At 38.9% G+C, this 17,456-nt stretch overlaps 1 protein-coding gene and 1 pseudogene across 11 annotated transcripts in view; one reads left to right on the top strand and one right to left on the bottom strand.

The window, feature by feature from the left end:
• GRM8 (glutamate metabotropic receptor 8) overlaps positions 1-17,456 on the bottom strand; it is an 824,703-nt gene that overhangs the window by 489,459 nt on the left and 317,788 nt on the right. The gene's annotated exons all lie outside the window — the stretch shown is intronic.
• On the top strand, positions 13,652-14,508 carry LOC101009388 (annotated as a pseudogene). The gene has a single exon (XR_160426.4). The product of XR_160426.4 is annotated as a histone H2A.Z pseudogene (transcript).

Here is a 17,456-nt window from a genome sequence, read left to right as displayed (position 1 = left end):
TATCCTTTCTTCCTTCTTTCCTTCCTTCCTTTCTCCCTTCCTTCTGACTCTCTCTCTCTTTATAGAAAAAAGTACTAATCTTAGAAGCTGATTATGTCAATAAGAATCCGGCTCTTATCTGGCTCTAATTGTACACAGCATCATGCAAAAGAAATTAATGAACTTGGGAGCCTCTCCAAGCTTACAATATATATAAGAAGTTGAATGAGGAAAATGAAGGAGAAAGAGGTCAATGACCCTTATAAGAACCAAATCCATAGGCAAATAAATGCTGCTTCACAATACTCCAGGAAAACAAGTCCCCAGTGAATGTCCTGGAAACTCAGCATGCAAGACCACAATTTATGTGAAACCAGGAGAAAAACAGGCAAAGAAGAGACACACAGAGAGAGAGAGGAAGAAAAGATATAGAAATGAAGGGAAGGGAGATGATGGTTAATAACTTCAGGTAGAATGTGACAGAAGAGAGCAAGATCTCAAAACAGGAATTTTTTCTTCTTGTTTTCAATTTATTATTATTAAGCATGGAAAACTCCCCAAAATAGCACTTGATTCATCATTTTCAGAGCTATCACAAAGGTTTCTTCTATTTTTCTGCAGAATGGTTAACACTTAAGTTATTTTTGCATGGGTGCCATAGCACAACATGGGCATAAAACTGTGAAAAATTAAATAGCTCAAAAAAGTGTAGGTGGGCTTCTGTGAAATTTGTGCTGAATGAATTTTTAGAAAGCAAAATGCTGTACTAGAATTGCTGCACATGTGTTCTATTATTAAATATCTAACTCTTCTAAATTGGGAAGGATAATAATAAGCAATCTGTGGGAAAGCTGAAGATCTAAACAATACAATTCTGAAACCAAAATAAAACTGATTTGGTATTTTTTGCTTTTTTAATTGTTAAAACACCATTGTGGAGTCATAGCACAAAGACATAAAGAAAAATTTCTAAGAAAAAATTGTCCATATTCCTATCATCCCAGCATTAAAAATTATTATTTGTTTCAGTCTTTATCCATACAAATCCATAAATTATGAATATGCATATACTTTTTGTGTTTCGTTTCCCATTGAGCATTATCATGCTATCACAAGAGAAGCAACAGAAAGAACACTCGATTTTTAACCTAAGATGTGGTTTAAGTCTGGGCACACAGTCATTCCTTGTATAGTCCTGATAGTCATCATTTTCTTAGCTACCTAATATCCCACAGAATTGATATAACCAATTTTACTTACTCTTCTCCTTCTTCTTGGACATTTAGGTCATGACCAATATTTCACAGGTGTAAATATCATTGCAACACATAGTTTCCTGATATAGCTTTCTTCTTATATTCTGTTTTCTATATCCTTGATATAAATTCACAGTAGGTTGAATGTATTCATAGCTTTTGGTACATAGTACCAAATTGTTTTCCAAAATATTTATACCAATTTATACTTTTATTAGAAATATATGATTATACAGCACCCTTGCCAATATTGAATACTGTATGGTTAATGTTCTCCTAATGTAATATATGGAAAATGATATCCCATCATACTATATAAGTTTAAATGTTAGCTTTATTACATTTTATGATCATTAGTGTAAGCTGTCAGGAGTTCTGAAAGTTAATAAAATTTTAAATTATAGCTTATAGACCTGTAAAAGACTATAGATATTACTTAACCTAGTCTTTCACCCATGGAGAAATTTTTACAGCAATATCTTTGATGGAGACCTGATAATTATCTTACAGAGGGCCTCTTTTAAATTTCTGCTACCTGTGACTGGGCAAATGGTCTGTTAAACAAATTTACAAGAAAAAAACCGCATCAAAAAGTGGGAGAAGGATATGAACAGACTCTTCTCAAAAGAAGACATTTATGTAGCCAACAAGCATATGAAAAAAAAAGCTCATCATCACTGGTCATTAGAGAAATGCAAATCAAAACCACAATGAGGTACCATCTCATGCCAGTTAGAATGGTGATCATTAAAAAGTCAGGAAACAACAGATGCTGAAAAGGATGTGGAGAAATCGGAATGCTTTTACACTGTTTGTGGGAGTGTAAATTAGTTCAACCATTATGGAAGACAGTGTGGTGATTCCTCAAGGATCTATATCTAGAAATAGCATTTGACCCAGCAATCCCATTACTGGGTATATTCCCAAAGGATTATAAATCATTCTACTATAAAGACATATGCACATGTATGTTTATTGTGGCACTGTTCACAATAGCAAAGACTTGGAACCAACCAAAATGCCCATCAATGATAGACTGTATTAAGAAAATGTGGCACATATACACCAGGGAATACAATGCAGCCATAAAAAATGATGAGTTCATGTCCTTTGCAGGGACATCGATGATGCTGGAAACCATCATTCTCAGCAAACTAACACAAGGACAGAAAACCAAACACTGCATGTTCTCACTCATAAGTGGGAGTTGAACAATGAGAACACATGGACACAGGGAGGGGACCATCATACACCAGGGCCTGTCAGGGGGTGGGGGACTAGGGGAGGGATAGCATTAGGAGAAATACCTAATGCAGATGATGACTTGATGGGTGCAGCAAACCACCATGGCACGTGTATACCTATGTAACAAAGCTGCACATTCTGCACATGTACCCAAACTTAAAGTATAAATAATAATAATGTGCAAGGTGGCCAGGCATGGTAGCTCACACCTGTAATCCTAGCACTTTGGGAGGCCAAGGCGAGTGGAAGGCTTTAGCTCCGGGGTTCGAGACCAGCCTGGGCAACGTGAGGAAACCCCATCTCTACAAAAAACACAAAAATTAGCTGGGTATGGTGGCTTGCACCTGTAGTACCAGATACTTGGGGGGCTGAAGTGGGAGGATCACTTGAGCCCAGGAGGCGGAGATTGCAGTGAGCCAAGATTATGCCAGTGCACTCCAGCATAGACAACACAGTTAGACCCTGCCTAAAAAAAAAAAAAAAAAAAAAAAGTGCAAGACACTGTTAAAACATTTGCTGGCCTAAAAGATACATAAAATTGTTCATCTTGTGTGACTTACTAAATATAATATGGATAACATCTTTGACATGTATATTAAATATGAGGTCTACCCTTAATAGGAGGAATTACAAAAATATTTTAAAAAGGAAGTGTGAACACTTTTAAGGAAAAAAAAATACATATTTAAGGGTGCTGCAGAACCTCAGGTCCAATCTGGCTGTATGAGAGAATCCTCTTGCAGGTCAGAAAAGGTTGTCTGAGGAAGCAAGGCTGAAAGCAGACTGCCCACAGGCAAAGGGGTTGATGCATTTAATGGGCTCTGGCAGCTGCTTTCACACACACTCAGTACAGAAGAAGGAGTTGAAGTAGAAAAATGGAGGAAAACAAAAGGAACAAGAACAAATAAATTTGCTTAAAGGAATTAATAAGTAAGTAAGAAGACCAAGGGGAAGACACATTATATCATATTAATTCTATAAGCATAAAAAAGCTTAAAAATAAGATAGCCCAATGCCAATGTGATTTAATTATTATGTTGCCTCATTTCAAAGGAAATACTGCCTTTTGTAATCTGTCTAGTGCTGGCCAGTGGAACTTACTACTGTGACAAGCACATTCTATAGCTGTGCTATTGAAGACAGCAGTCACTAGCGACATAGGACAATTGTGCATATGAAATGTGGCTAGCGTGACTAAGAAACTGAGTTCTAAATTTAAATTTTTTTATTTTTTATTTTATTTTATTTATTTTTGAGACAGAGTCTCGCTCTGTCACTCAGGCTGGAGTGCAGTGGCGCGACCTCGGCTCACTGCAAGCTCTGCCTCCCAGGTTCAAGCAATTCTCCTGCCTCAGCCTCCCATATAGCTGGGACTGCAGGCACATGCCACCATGCCCGGATAATTTTATATTATCAGTAGAGACGGAGTTTCGCCATATTGGCCAGGCTGGTCTCGAACTCCTGACCTCAGGTGATCCACCCCCCTCAGCCTCCCAAAGTGCTGGAATTACAGGCATGAGCCACCGTGTCCAGTCTTTAATTTAAATGTAAACAGCCACATGTTGTTAGTGTCTACCCTTTTTGGTAGAGCAGAATTCTGTACTCATACAAGATTTAAAATATAAAGAAACTTACATTTAAGGAAGACCTAAGGGACAAATTCCCCTGTTTGGGAGATAATTAAATTATATTTATATTGGTTTTTGCAATTTATACTGTACTTTCATGTATTTCATTGAATTAGTAAGAATATAGAAGATAAGATGAATGTGGAGTCTCCATCAACAGAGGCCATAAGAAAGGAATCATAGCCCCGTGTCTTCACCAATTAGAATGTGATTCTCATGGAGCAAAGCCCTTACTGAGCTATATTAGATAGGAAGGAGACAGCAGTGATTAAGAATGAAGACTCTAGAGCCAGACTGCCTGTGCTCAAAACCCAGTTCCTATTTCCTGGCTGTGTGATCTTACTGAAGCTACTTAACTTCTCTGTGCCTGTTTTCTCCTTATTTTAATGGCAATAGTAGTAGTACTGACCTCAGAGAGTTGATATGAGCTATATGAGCTGGCACGTGCAGAACAGCGAGAACAGTAGCTGGCATACAAAATAAATTGCTCAGTATGGGTTAGAAATTAACTAAGGGAAAGGTAGTCCTATAAATGCATGAGAAAACCTCTTTTGGGAGGACACAGTGCTCTGGTCTTGCCCAGTCCTCCTTCTGACTGTGATATGTTTTTGCCTCAGGAATGTCAGATGAGGTCTCAGACAAGGTTCTAGACAAGGGAAAGCACAATATTAAACAAATGATAATGATGGGTCTTCAACCAAGTTTTCATCTCCTCTGATAATCCAGTTCCATCATCCTATCAGCCTAACTGTTATCCTATTTAGTTTTCATGGCCACTTTTCCTTCTAACTTCTAATGGGTTACAAAATATAGTTAAGATTATGAGCCTGATAATTCCTATCAATTATTAAATGTTTCATGTGAGCCAAATATTATGAGTGACATTCAGAGTCAGAATTCTTGGAGACCCCTACTTTTCACCTTGCAACTGAGGTGTATTTTGTATTCATAATCCTTGCTCTTTATTATACCTTGGCCTGTTCCTGAACTCTCTCTTCCTCTGCTTTTCCAAGTCTCCTCTGTCCCCATCCATCTGGCACTCATATACCCGCCTCACCTCTCCTTCCACCTCTCTCCAGTAGGCTCACTGCTTGGTACGGATGAAGGGATACTTTTGAAGTTTCCAGAAAATGCTCTCAAGGGCAATGAAACAATTTGTCTGTAAGCAGAGCTGATACTGAATGCCTTGGAATGGAAGTAAAATTTAGAATAGCCAAGGGAAAAAAAGGCATTAGTTAAAATAGAGGATGATTTTTAAAATAATTATCAGGAGTAATGGGAAATAAAGATTTTCAAGGTGTGCCAGAGCTAACGAGCCACAGCATACGACAAGAGCTCCTATAATTGCTAAGAAAGAAAATAGAAGAGTATATTTTATTCTCTTCCAAACACAAATTCAATGATGTGCTCTGAATCAGTACATGAAAACACTCAGGTTGCAAAGATTCTGTGAAAAATAGTAATCTCTAGGGGCTTATGGATTAATCCTTACCCAAGGCATGCTTTTGCATGCTTAGTATAAATTATTCTTTATAAAATTGCACTGAGCATAATAGGACATGTAGCTTGTAACTAGGTTAACAAACAATAGATTAATAGCATTTCATGTCATTCATAGATAACTAAAAAGTCAAAAGCCAAAAATAGTAATCGAGAATTTATAAAACATTGCTTCAAATAGATGTCAAATTCTGTCCTTCATGTTTTGGAAAATACTGGTATTATCTCAATAATTTCAGAGGGCAGAAGTCTCACCAAGACAACTGAACAATGTAAATATGTCTTTATAATTCTTCACTTTCTAGTTTGAAGTTGTAAAAAAAAAAACCTCATAGGAAAAAAAAAAACGTCTCCTGCAACAATCTGAGTTACTGATGAGTCCACTGCTTCCTCAATCTCACGCAACATTCTAGACAAATGCCTCAGCCAGTGCTATTTAGTGACATCAGCTCACATTGCAATATATTTTCTGATGTGTATAAATTACAAATACTTATTAATTTATGCTTTGAGAGCATCACACAGCACTTAGCATCTAACTCAAAATAACTATTGCCCTCCTCACAACAAATTCCAAAGCCCTCATTTTTCTACTTACTTTGCTAACTAACATTCCTTTTAATCTTCTTATTTAATTTCTCCTGGAAATTTTAAAATAGCATCTTAGAAAGAAACTTACGGGTAATGTTGCGTCAACCTTACCAATGCAGGAGTCTCACTAGCATCTCTAAAAGATGGCCATAAATGATTTTTTCTATTCTCCTCAAGAATAGAATATGTCTTATGTTGGTTGGTAGGTTGACTACTTTGTTTAGTTTGCCTTTGCTATGAGTCTTTCTTAAGAATCTATTAGGTTAATTGCGGCATTTGGACATTTATTTAAAGGGCAGTGGAAACCAAAGTATGTAAAGGCTAATACTCTTCAATGCCAAAAGTAAGAAAGCTAGGAAAGGTCAATCAATGATTAACTTGTTTATCCTTAGTTAATATAAAATAAAGGATGTATTTTTAGCTGACAAACTAAATTCAAGGTTGGCATTACAAAAAATAATCACAGACAACTGAATAAAGAATTACCACAGTGTTAGTTATTTAAGACACGTTCTTGTGTATCCATGGTTGATCAACATACAGGATTCTGTGAACAATTATTTTATAAAAGCATAGTGCTCACCCTTAAATAGTACACTATCTTGCTAGAGAAAATAAACAGATATACATATTAAGGCATATTATTGCATTCAAAGGATAGCAGGTAAATAATATACAAATAAGCCTGGAGACTACAAATTAAGTTTAATGAAATGACTTAAGCACTTTCTTCTCTCCACTTTCTTGGAGAGGTACAGGTCTTATAAATTAAGATATGTGAAAAAAGAATAATAGTCCCTTACAACCAGGCAGAAGTGAATATTATCAGGTCACATAAAGAAGAAAAATTCAAAAGAACAGTCAGAAATGAATTTGTGCAATTCAGATTGTGGAGGCAAGAAAAATAGAGACAGATGGATTCCCTCAAATGTCTGATTAAGACCACATTGGCTATGAAATGAAGTACAGAAGATCTCAGGTTGTGGAGTTATATCATATCAAGAAGTAATAAGTTAACTGAGCTGTCAGAGTTCTAGTGGCTGAAACCTATTCCTATCCAGGAAAGGCTAAAACCAGAATGAGGATGACTCTGATAGTGAAAACCCAAAATTCTTTCTCTAAGGAATTATGTGTGCTCACTCCTAGAAAGACCCATCCTCTCACAGTTACAAGAATGACGCCTTCAGCCTCACAAACACAGCTGCAATGTGGCTTAGCCTCCAGCAGAATGCTATTGCCAGAAACACATTTATCTTCCTCTTCTCCAGAAAATATTTTTAAAGGGACTGGATTCAAAGCTACAGAAAAGCAAGGGGAGGGCTCCTTTAGGTTGTACAGTCAGGTGCGAAGAGCAATGCAGGCGAATAGTACATCCTGGAAAGAGTTAAGAACATAGATTAAGGACTGGATGAATGTTATCTGGAAATTTCCTCTAGTCAGGTAAAAACTGAACACACCAAGCTCTGTGACTTGGTCCAGTCTCTGTTCCGTTCACACTTCACTGGCTACTTTTAACTATTCTCTATGTGGCCTTCTCTGAACCCACGTTTACCAATCCCAATTAAATTCTCACAGCACCTGGTATTCTTAGCACTAATCACAGCTTACAGGTTGATAACGCTGGACATACCAGCTGATTATGTAAGAGGACAGTGGGGAAGTCAAGGGCTCTGTGCTGTGGGGAGAAATGTTAGGGTTCAAATCTTGGTTCCAACAATTCCTAGTTGTAAATAAATGTATTTCATACCTCATAATGTTATTGTAAAGATTAACAACCAGTACATGTAAAGGATGCAGAAAAATGTCTGTCATGTGATATGTGCTCAATAAATATAGGGTAACATCCATGGACCTATGAGAGCAGGAATCATGTCTGTTTCATTCTCTATCACCTCTCTGGGGCTAGCACAGTGTTTGGGAAGCAGCAGAGCTTGGTGAATACATGTGGAGGGCATGAATACTTAATCACTTCATTCTTGCTACCCATTAAGCCCTTGATATATTTGTTGATACATATTTACTGTGTCCCCTTATTCCCCAGTTGCTAGGGGTAAGACATTATTCCTTTTGTATGATGCATACAACTCTTCATGACGTTGATACTTAAACTTAACCAAGTACTTGCCCAAATACTTAAGGAGTCAAATTTAGAGAAATGTGGATGGAGGCAAAATCCCCCAGAGTTCTCAACTATGCTATCAAGATGCTTCTACATTATAAAATGGATATAAAAATACATAGTTCTAGCATATATTTAAGAAGGCAAAGAAATGGTTTATTCCCCTAACTTATCAACTGAGAGTCTTTCAGCCACAAAATGTAATTATTTAGCCCCACTCTAAATCATTCATAAAAATGTTCAGTGATGGGTCTCCACAGCATGCTTATGACTTTTTAAAATTGATTTTAATAATGGTGTACATGGAGGTTAAACCACAGAGTTAAAAGTGAACATACTGGTAATATCTAAGCCAGAGAAATAGCAATACAAAAAAATTGAAAGGCAAATGAATAAAATATATCTTCAAATGACTGGCGATATCGAAGTCAAAAAACACTAAATAGTATGAAGTTACATTTAAGGGTCAGAGACAGAAATCTCAGATACTTTGTGCCTTTGGTTAGGGTCAAAAGAGAGACAGTAAACACTTACATGGGTCAAACAAGACATGGGCGGAAACCAGAATGGTTCGTTGGTAGGACTGGATCTAAAGGAGGTAGTCTTTTTTGTGATATGATTTCTAGCTTTCTGAGAGAAAACAATATTCCTTAGCATATATCTCACAGTTAGAGCTTAATTTCTTTGACTAAGATAGTATATGGTTCTCAAAGAGGAATACTTTGACTCCTTGGAGGTTTGGAGCCATGTGTCAAAAGATTGTGCAAAGCCACAGGATAAACATAGCTTATTTTCCTGCAAATCATGTTTTTCTTAAGTAATGGAAGCATACGGAGATAAACGTTTTAACTGGTAGTAATTTAGATCTTTCATTTATTTAACAAATGAATAAATTGTGCTGTAGAATGCAAGATTTCCATGCATTTTTAAAAACAAAGCATGAAACTACAGAGAGGCATCATGCTTGTGTAGATCACTTTAGGCTACCTAGGGCTTTGGGTTGAAGAGGGAAACTTCAATGGCAAAGACGCAAAAACAAGAGGGAAAGGAAGTGAAGGACACAAAGACACAGTTCACTGTTGTGGCTGAGACCCAGAACTCCTTACCTCAGAACTGCTAACAGCAAAGGTGGCAGAGATACCATGGTAGAGACCGCGAAACGCAAACTTACTAGAACCGGCAACCTTCAACACCCACGCAGGATGGCAGCAACTAAAGCTCACAAAACACTAGAAAAGTATGTTATCAGAGTTGAGGAGATGCTATGTGGACATGGGGGAGGAGCACAACAATTTCAAGGTCGGAATGAGACAAAGGCCAGAGCATCAGAACTGCAGTTACTTGTCAACTCACCGAATGGTGAGGGATGCAAAGGCACAGGTGTGCACACTCGCAAGGTTCAGAAGTGAATTTTGACAACTGTGTGTTAGAGATGATAACAGTTCAACTGAGATAGCAAGGAAATTGCTTATAGATGTCCAGATGAACTTAGCACATCAGAAAACAATACATATGTATACCTTTCAAACCACATTTTCCAACCCTACTCACTTTCCCAGGCTTGATGTCTCCTCTGTGTTTTCCTCCTCCTCTAACCTAAATAAACCTTGTTCCTCAGTATAAACTCAGAAAGCAGTTTCGTCTACAGGTTCAGTGTTTTCAGGGGCAGCAGAGATTCAGACAGGGTAAGCTGGCCGCTCAGCTCATCATTTTTACTTCTTCATTCACCAGCATAAGTGTGCTTGCTCTCAGGCACACATTACCACTACCAAGTCTGAATTACTCTATCTGGGCTGGCAATGATAGCAGTATTAAGAAAAGATAAAAAACCATCTAAATCATGCTGCTTGGAACTAGTTATAAGCACCTTTCCAGACACAGAATTTTCATGATGAAATTATAATGTGGTTGGCTGAAAGGAACTCAGAAAATGATGGATATTTGAACTTAAAACATTTGACCACTTGTCCTGTGATTTTTTTTCTTAAAACTCAATTCACATTGTATTTGTAAGAACACAGGGAGAGAGCTGAGTAACAGGACCAAGAGGAGATTTTTCTTTCCTATCACTTTTCATGATGGATAGGCTCTTTGGGAAAAAGAAAATATTTAAGGGCCTGCCACGACTCCAGTCATGTTTTAACCTCATTTTATAATCCGTCAGCAGGATTTGTTAGAGACTATCTGACTCCCCCCACTATCCACTCTTCATTCTTCCTTTTGGTTATAGATTTCCCTGAATTTTATTTAGGCAAATGGCTATCCCACTAGAGACTATATCTCCCTATTTCCACCAGCCTCCTTTGCACCTCGGAGTGGTTAAAGGACTAAGCTTTGGCCAATAATGTATAACCAGGAAGGATGTGCATACCTTTTAGCTCATGTTTCCTAAGGACAATGTTCACCCTCCACTTTCTCTCCCACTTGCCCCTTCCTGCAGACTGGAATGTGAGCAGGATTATGGGAGCCAGTTTCAGTGCTGCAGCTGAGAGCAACCCCAGGGGACTCAGCAGAGTAACAAACAGAAGGAATCGGGGCTTTCTCTAGTCAATGTTGCAGAGCGGAAGTACCGACCCATCCTGGGTTGCCTACCTGCCTTGATTGAGACCACTGGGTAAAAAAGGAAGAAATTTCTAGCTTGTTTAAGCTACTTTCACAAACCTCTTTGTTACAGCAGTTTAGCCTGTATTCTAACATAGAGTTGCTACCTAGAGGCGCATATTGCCATAACAAAACCAAAAATATCTGAGACCAGGTCACATGCTGTAAGGACAGAGATACAGATATTGACGGCTGGAAAGTGAAGACTCCTGCTAGAAAAGCCAACTTTTTCTGTTTCCCAGGCAGAAGGTAATACTGTTGCTCAGAGCATCCTTGAAGAACCTCCTATATTCTCCCAGGCCACACAATGGGAGCCAGTTCAGCTGCAGACATTCAGGTGGGGCAGGCCTGGATTTCCCATTCGAGTCTATTGCTTCAGATGACCTCAAGGAAGAAGCTCTTAAACTGAGGGAGTTAGGAGTGGGCTACCAAGCCAATAAATAAGCTACAAAGCCAATAAATCAAAAGGTAGCTAAAAACTATAGCCAAAGGCTACTTCAATGTGGAACTGGAAGCAGACAGACTGGAATTTTTGCAGGTATTACATTGCCAAAGAAAACAAAAACCTGGCTGACAGAGTTACGACTGTTTAATCACTAAACCAAATCTCAGGTTCCCAAACCTGCACCAGTAGAAAGCAAGCTGTACAAGGGGGGGAAGCTACCAATGAGGGCATATTCTCCAACACCCACCACAGATGTGGCCGCAAAAGACAGAGGCCATCCAGGACAATGGACAGGGAGTTATACCCAGAGAGTGAGTCTGGAGTGGCCAAGATGACCTAATGAAGACTGCCAAGCAGTTCTTGCCCAGAGAAATGTGGCAACAACAAAGTGCTGACTCCTACTGACTAGATTCTGCTGTTTGCTTCCTATTTTCCATTTCAAACAGGGATTTCATAGCAGATAACTCATCCTTTAGTGCCAGGGTCACTGGAGGCACATCTACCCTGATAGAGAGGCCTGGACGTATCCCAGAGGCCTGGACTCTCAGCTGGTGCAGTAAATAAATGGACTTTGGTTTGCCTCTTTGGGAAGAAGGGGGCCTGTCCTCTGTGTGGGATGAAGGGTAGGAAGGGATACTTGGATGCTAGAGGGACAAGCTGTGAACAGAGACTGTTCCTTATTTCCCATGTCCATTCTTCTCTTGTCCTTTTAGGTAAGGAACTACCGGAAAGGTGGCTCAGCCACAGTCTACATTTCACAACCCCCTCTTGTAGCTAACTAGACATGGCCATATAACTAGATTTTGGCCAATAAAATATGAATTTTAGCCAATGGCATACATGTTTATAAAGGAAATTTTTTGTCCTTAACTTTCTCTGTCCCTTCCCCCTTCCCATGGGCCAGAATGCAGATGTGAAGGAGGGTGCCACCACTGAGCACCTGGATGGGGACAGTTGCCTAGGGGTGCAGAGCAATAAGACAGAAAGAACCTGAGTGTCTGGGTGACATCATGGAGCCAAGCTGCCTACTCTCCCTGAAATGCCTTCCTAAACAAAGTCTATGTTGTTTGAAGTATTACATTTTGACATCTAATTTTTACAGCTGCCAAACCTGTACCCTAATTAATATAGGAGAAAATTGGAAAGCAAAGTGGTTTGAGTACAAAGTCTATATATTGTGTATACATATGCATGAGCTAAAGGTGAGGACGTAGAAACTGTCACTTTAGAAAGAGGTGGTTATAAGATAAAGTAGTAAGTGCATTAAAATCCAGCATCCCTCACCAAAGCACAGCTAAGAAAACTCATTTGAATAAGTAAAACCATATTCAATTTGAAAAAACTTTATCTTAAAAAAATTGTAAAATTAAGGCAATTTTCTTCTTTTTCAATAATTTAAAGCTAATAATAAAATATCACTTGATCCACTCAAGAAGGAATCCCATAAAGGAAAGCTATCTAAATTGATAAATGGTTACATGTCCAAATATTTAGTAACACAGATCAGAAAATAAAATCATATAGTATAGAGGCAGTTAAGTGTTCTGATCCTGAAAATAGATGGATCGTTTATACATCCTAATTCTCCCAATTACAGGCTACCTGACCTTCAGCTACTTACCTAGACTCTCTAAGCCTCAGCTGTCTGTGCTTTAGTTTCCTATGGATCAAATGAGATAATGTATAAAGCACTTGGGCAATGCCCAGTTCATAGTATGATTTCAATTAATTTTGTCTAAAATCATTGCCACCTGATTGTAAAAATATCTCTATCAATCAGAAGACAGGCATCTTAACCATCAGTGTTCTATAAGACTGACCTCTTTCTCAGGTTGGCAAGCCACAAAATGCCCAGTGCCTTAGGTTTTAAGGAAAGACACCAATTCAGTCAGGGCATTCATTCGTTTACTACGTGTGTTGATATCTTAGCATGAAAAGCACAATCGACGTGATAAAATAAAAATCTACTTCTAGGTTTGAGAAGCCAATTCCCATGTCATCCTTATTTAGCTGAGTCCACCTAAATAAGAACACCAAGTCTTTGAATTATCACTCCCTAATTGACTGATATTGGACAAGTCTCCACACATCTTTGAGACTAGGTTTCCTCATCTATAACATGGAGAAACAATATTTCCCTCATGGATTGCTATGGGTATTAAAGGAGAAAATTCAAGCACCTCTTTACTACTATGCCTAGAACGAGTAAGCATTCAGATAATGGATGATGGAAACTTTATTACTGCTATAGTTATGGCTACATAAAATAGTAAAATACCGGCAGTTTGAATCGCGTTGCGACGAAGGAGTAGGTGGTGGGATCTCACCGTGGGTCCGATTAGCCTTTTCTCTGCCTTGCTTGCTTGAGCTTCAGCAGAATTCGAAATGGCTGGCGGTAAGGCTGGAAAGGACTCCGGAAAGGCCAAGACAAAGGCGGTTTCCCGCTCGCAGAGAGCCGGCTTGCAGTTCCCAGTGGGCCGTATTCATCGACACCTGAAATCTAGGACGACCAGTCATGGACGTGTGGGCGACTGCCGCTGTGTACAGCTCAGCCATCTTGGAGTACCTCACCGCAGAGGTACTTGAACTGGCAGGAAATGCATCAAAAGACTTAAAGGTAAAGCGTATTACCCCTCGTCACTTGCAACTTGCTATTCGTGGAGATGAAGAATTGGATTCCCTCATCAAGGCTACAATTGCTGGTGGTGGTGTCATTCTACACATCCACAAATCTCTGATTGGGAAGAATGGACAACAGAAGACTGTCTAAAGGATGCCTGGATTCCTTGTTATCTCAGGACTCTAAATACTCTAACAGCTGTCCAGTGTTGGTGATTCCAGTGGACTGTATCTCTGTGAAAAACACAATTTTGCCTTTTTGTAATTCTATTTGAGCAAGTTGGAAGTTTAATTAGCTTTCCAACCAACCAAATTTCTGCATTCGAGTCTTAACCATATTTAAGTGTTACTGTGGCTTCAAAGAAGCTATTGATTCTGAAGTAGTGGGTTTTGATTGAGTTGACTGTTTTTAAAAAACTGTTTGGATTTTAATTGTGATGCAGAAGTTATAGTAACACGCATTTGGTTTTGTACAGACATTATTTCCACTCTGGTGGATAAGCTCAATAAAGGTCATATCCCAAACTAAAAAAAAAAAAAAAAAAAAGTAAAATACCTTATCATAAGAAAAGTGTACCTGCATGTATTTGAGACCCACTGGTTGTAGGGTAACTGCTTTGTGCTATCTGTCTCATCATACTGATGGCCCATACTGACCACACATATTCACTCACTTCCCATCTCGATCGATACCAAAACATTATTTTTGCAAGCCTGTTGTCCAGAGATGGGATGTATTCATGAAACATGGACTTTCCCCACTCTGTGAAGTCAAATAGCTTGCATGAGATTTTATCCATAACATTGTTTCTTATTAGTGTCACATTCTGTTCCACTAAGTTGACCACTCCAGGCTAAGGGATAATTGCAGCAATGTGTGTCATCCAGTATCCTCCAAAACTTAATGATTTTACAAACTAAAAGTGTGTCTGCAAAGAAAATGCCATCTTAACCTTCAGGGAGCTGATTGGGACAATTAGTGGAATCATTTTACCCAACATCCAGGGTGGACCAGGAGCCTTTATCTTTCACCTGTAACATGAAGACGAATCTGAAACTAAAGCACATGCTTCACACTGAAGGGAAAATGAGTCTTTTCTTTTCTGGATTAAAATAGAACCTTCCCCCTAACCCTCACCTGCAATTCCAATTATTTATCCCATTTCTATCAGGGCATAAGCTATTTAGCATGGCTTATTTAATCCATTGTTTTATCTTTATTTTTTAAATGATCAATTTTGCCCTGGCTAATGCATTTACAGTGTTTCTTTCCTCTTGCAGGTTTCTGATATAGTCACCACCCAGGTCTGATCCAATTTTCTAAGCTGATTTTTCTCAGCCATGGAGCTTCTTGCTGAGTGACTTCACAGTTCATCTGCTTCCATTCCCTAAAGCCATGGTCCCCGAGACCATCTTGGCTGCATATGGTGGGCACTCACTGGAATGGTTAATATTGCTACCCTCTTCACTGAGGCCCCAGAGGAGTATGTAGGCCCAAGTCACACTGCTCAGCGGTGTCAGAGCTAAGACCAGAATCCATCAACTTTGTTGTCACCATATAGACAAGGGCCCTTGATCCGCCATCACTCAAAACAAAATTAAAGATGAGCTCCCAATTGAAGTGTTCTACTGGTAACCTCACATAGGCATAGACTTATTCCAGAACTCCTGGTTATGCTATAATATCCCTTGCAAAGTTTTGGCTGTCTTCTATGACTGTCATTTTGGGTCAATTTGTTGTTTTTGTTGTTCCTTCTCTTCCTTTGAGGATGCTTTTGGATTTGTCCAGCTGGATTGTTTGGTCTTTGGCTGATTGTCCCGGCTAAGAGCCCAGCCCGGAGCCAGTGCCCACTGTGTAAGCAATGCAGATGACATTGTTGAAAAAGGGACTCTGTGGAGCATTGTTTGCTTAGTTGGCCACTTTCTAGCTATCTGTTTGCATCTACCTTGATATAAAGGCGCTGATAATGAGGGACAGAGTTTTATACATTTTAGTTAATCATCTCCGCAGCAGGTTTTTATATAGGATTGTGATCAATGTTGAAATTCTACCAATCCGCCCACACTGACTCATTAGTCATGAGCATTTGTCATTAGACATGGGGACTTCCCAGTGCCCTGCACTGTTTGGACCATGTGCTTAGGAAATACTGGGTCAAAGGACATCTATCCAGTGGATGTCTTCAATCTGAGCAGAAACAGTTCTAATTCTGCACTTCCTGAAATGAAATCTTGCCATAATCAAAGCAAGAAAATTAAATCCCTTCCTATAAATAAAATATATTTATTTGAAAGTGTTTCAGGCCAGGTGTAGTGGCTCACACCTGTAATCCCAGCACTTTGGGAGGCCGAGGCGGGCAGATCACGAGGTCAGGAGATCGAGACCATACTGGCTAACACGGTGAAACCCCGTGTCTACTAAAAAAAATACAAAAAATTAGCCAGGCATGGTGGCGGGGAACCTGTAGTCCCAGCTACTTGGAAGGCTGAGGCAGGAGAATGGAGTGAATCCGGGAGGCGGAGCTTGAGTGAGCCGAGATCGCGCCACTGCACTCCAGCTTGGGTGACAGAGCAAGACTCTGTCTCAAAAAAAAAAAAAAAAGTGTTTCATTAGCAGGACAAATTCGTGTCATTTTTCTTAAATGTTAATTTTTACTTCCAGAAAAATAGCAAACAAGATAATACTCAAATGCTCAAATGCAGCCATTGTTGCAGAATCTACAAACCCAAAAGTCTGACAGATTTACAAATAATCAATATTATAAACAAAAATCACATCTACCTAGAAACATTTCTTTTAAAAAAATCTGCTGGTAAGTCCCTCCACTCTTACCTCAGGTGGGCCATAAATATTTTCTTCCAAATATATAGGATAACCAAAACCTTTCTCTTTCTTTAAACAACAAAAATCGGTTTATAATTAAAATGCACTTCGGCATATCTTTCTGCAATATTTTCCTCACTTGAGTTGGAGTAAAAATTTGAGAGAATTAGTAAAGCCTGTTAACCTCATGAATTGTTTTCTGGGTAGTGAATTTTGTGAGATGACTTCTCCAGACTTTCAAAAAGAATCAGGCAGGAAAACTACCTTCTGGATGTTTTGATTACATGAGCCAGCAAATTTCCAAGCATCTACACTCCCAATAATCAAGCCATAGTATGGAAGGCCGTCGTTACTATATTGAGAACGTGTCTATTTTTTAAGTGTCACAACTGCCTGATAATGAAATACTCACCATGTGGTCCAAGATAACCACCTGGCAGGCCTACATGCTATTATTTTTTTTCCATTCTGCATGTCTTTTGTCCTCTCTTCTTTATATCATTTCCCCACTTCAGACTGTGAAACTTGCTTGAGGGCTGAGCCCATATTGTCAATAATTCATTATAATTGGAAGCAGTGGGTGCTTAAGCACTCATTACCTGACAAGGAACCTCACAATAACAAGCTCAGTTTAGAGGTCAGTGTTAAC

The sequence above is a fragment of the Papio anubis genome, chromosome 4 (genome assembly GCF_008728515.1).
Source record: "Papio anubis isolate 15944 chromosome 4, Panubis1.0, whole genome shotgun sequence".
In the NCBI taxonomy this organism is placed as follows: Eukaryota; Metazoa; Chordata; class Mammalia; order Primates; family Cercopithecidae; genus Papio; species Papio anubis.
Note: the sequence above shows the minus strand (reverse complement) of the source record. Positions and strands in the feature narration are given on the sequence as shown.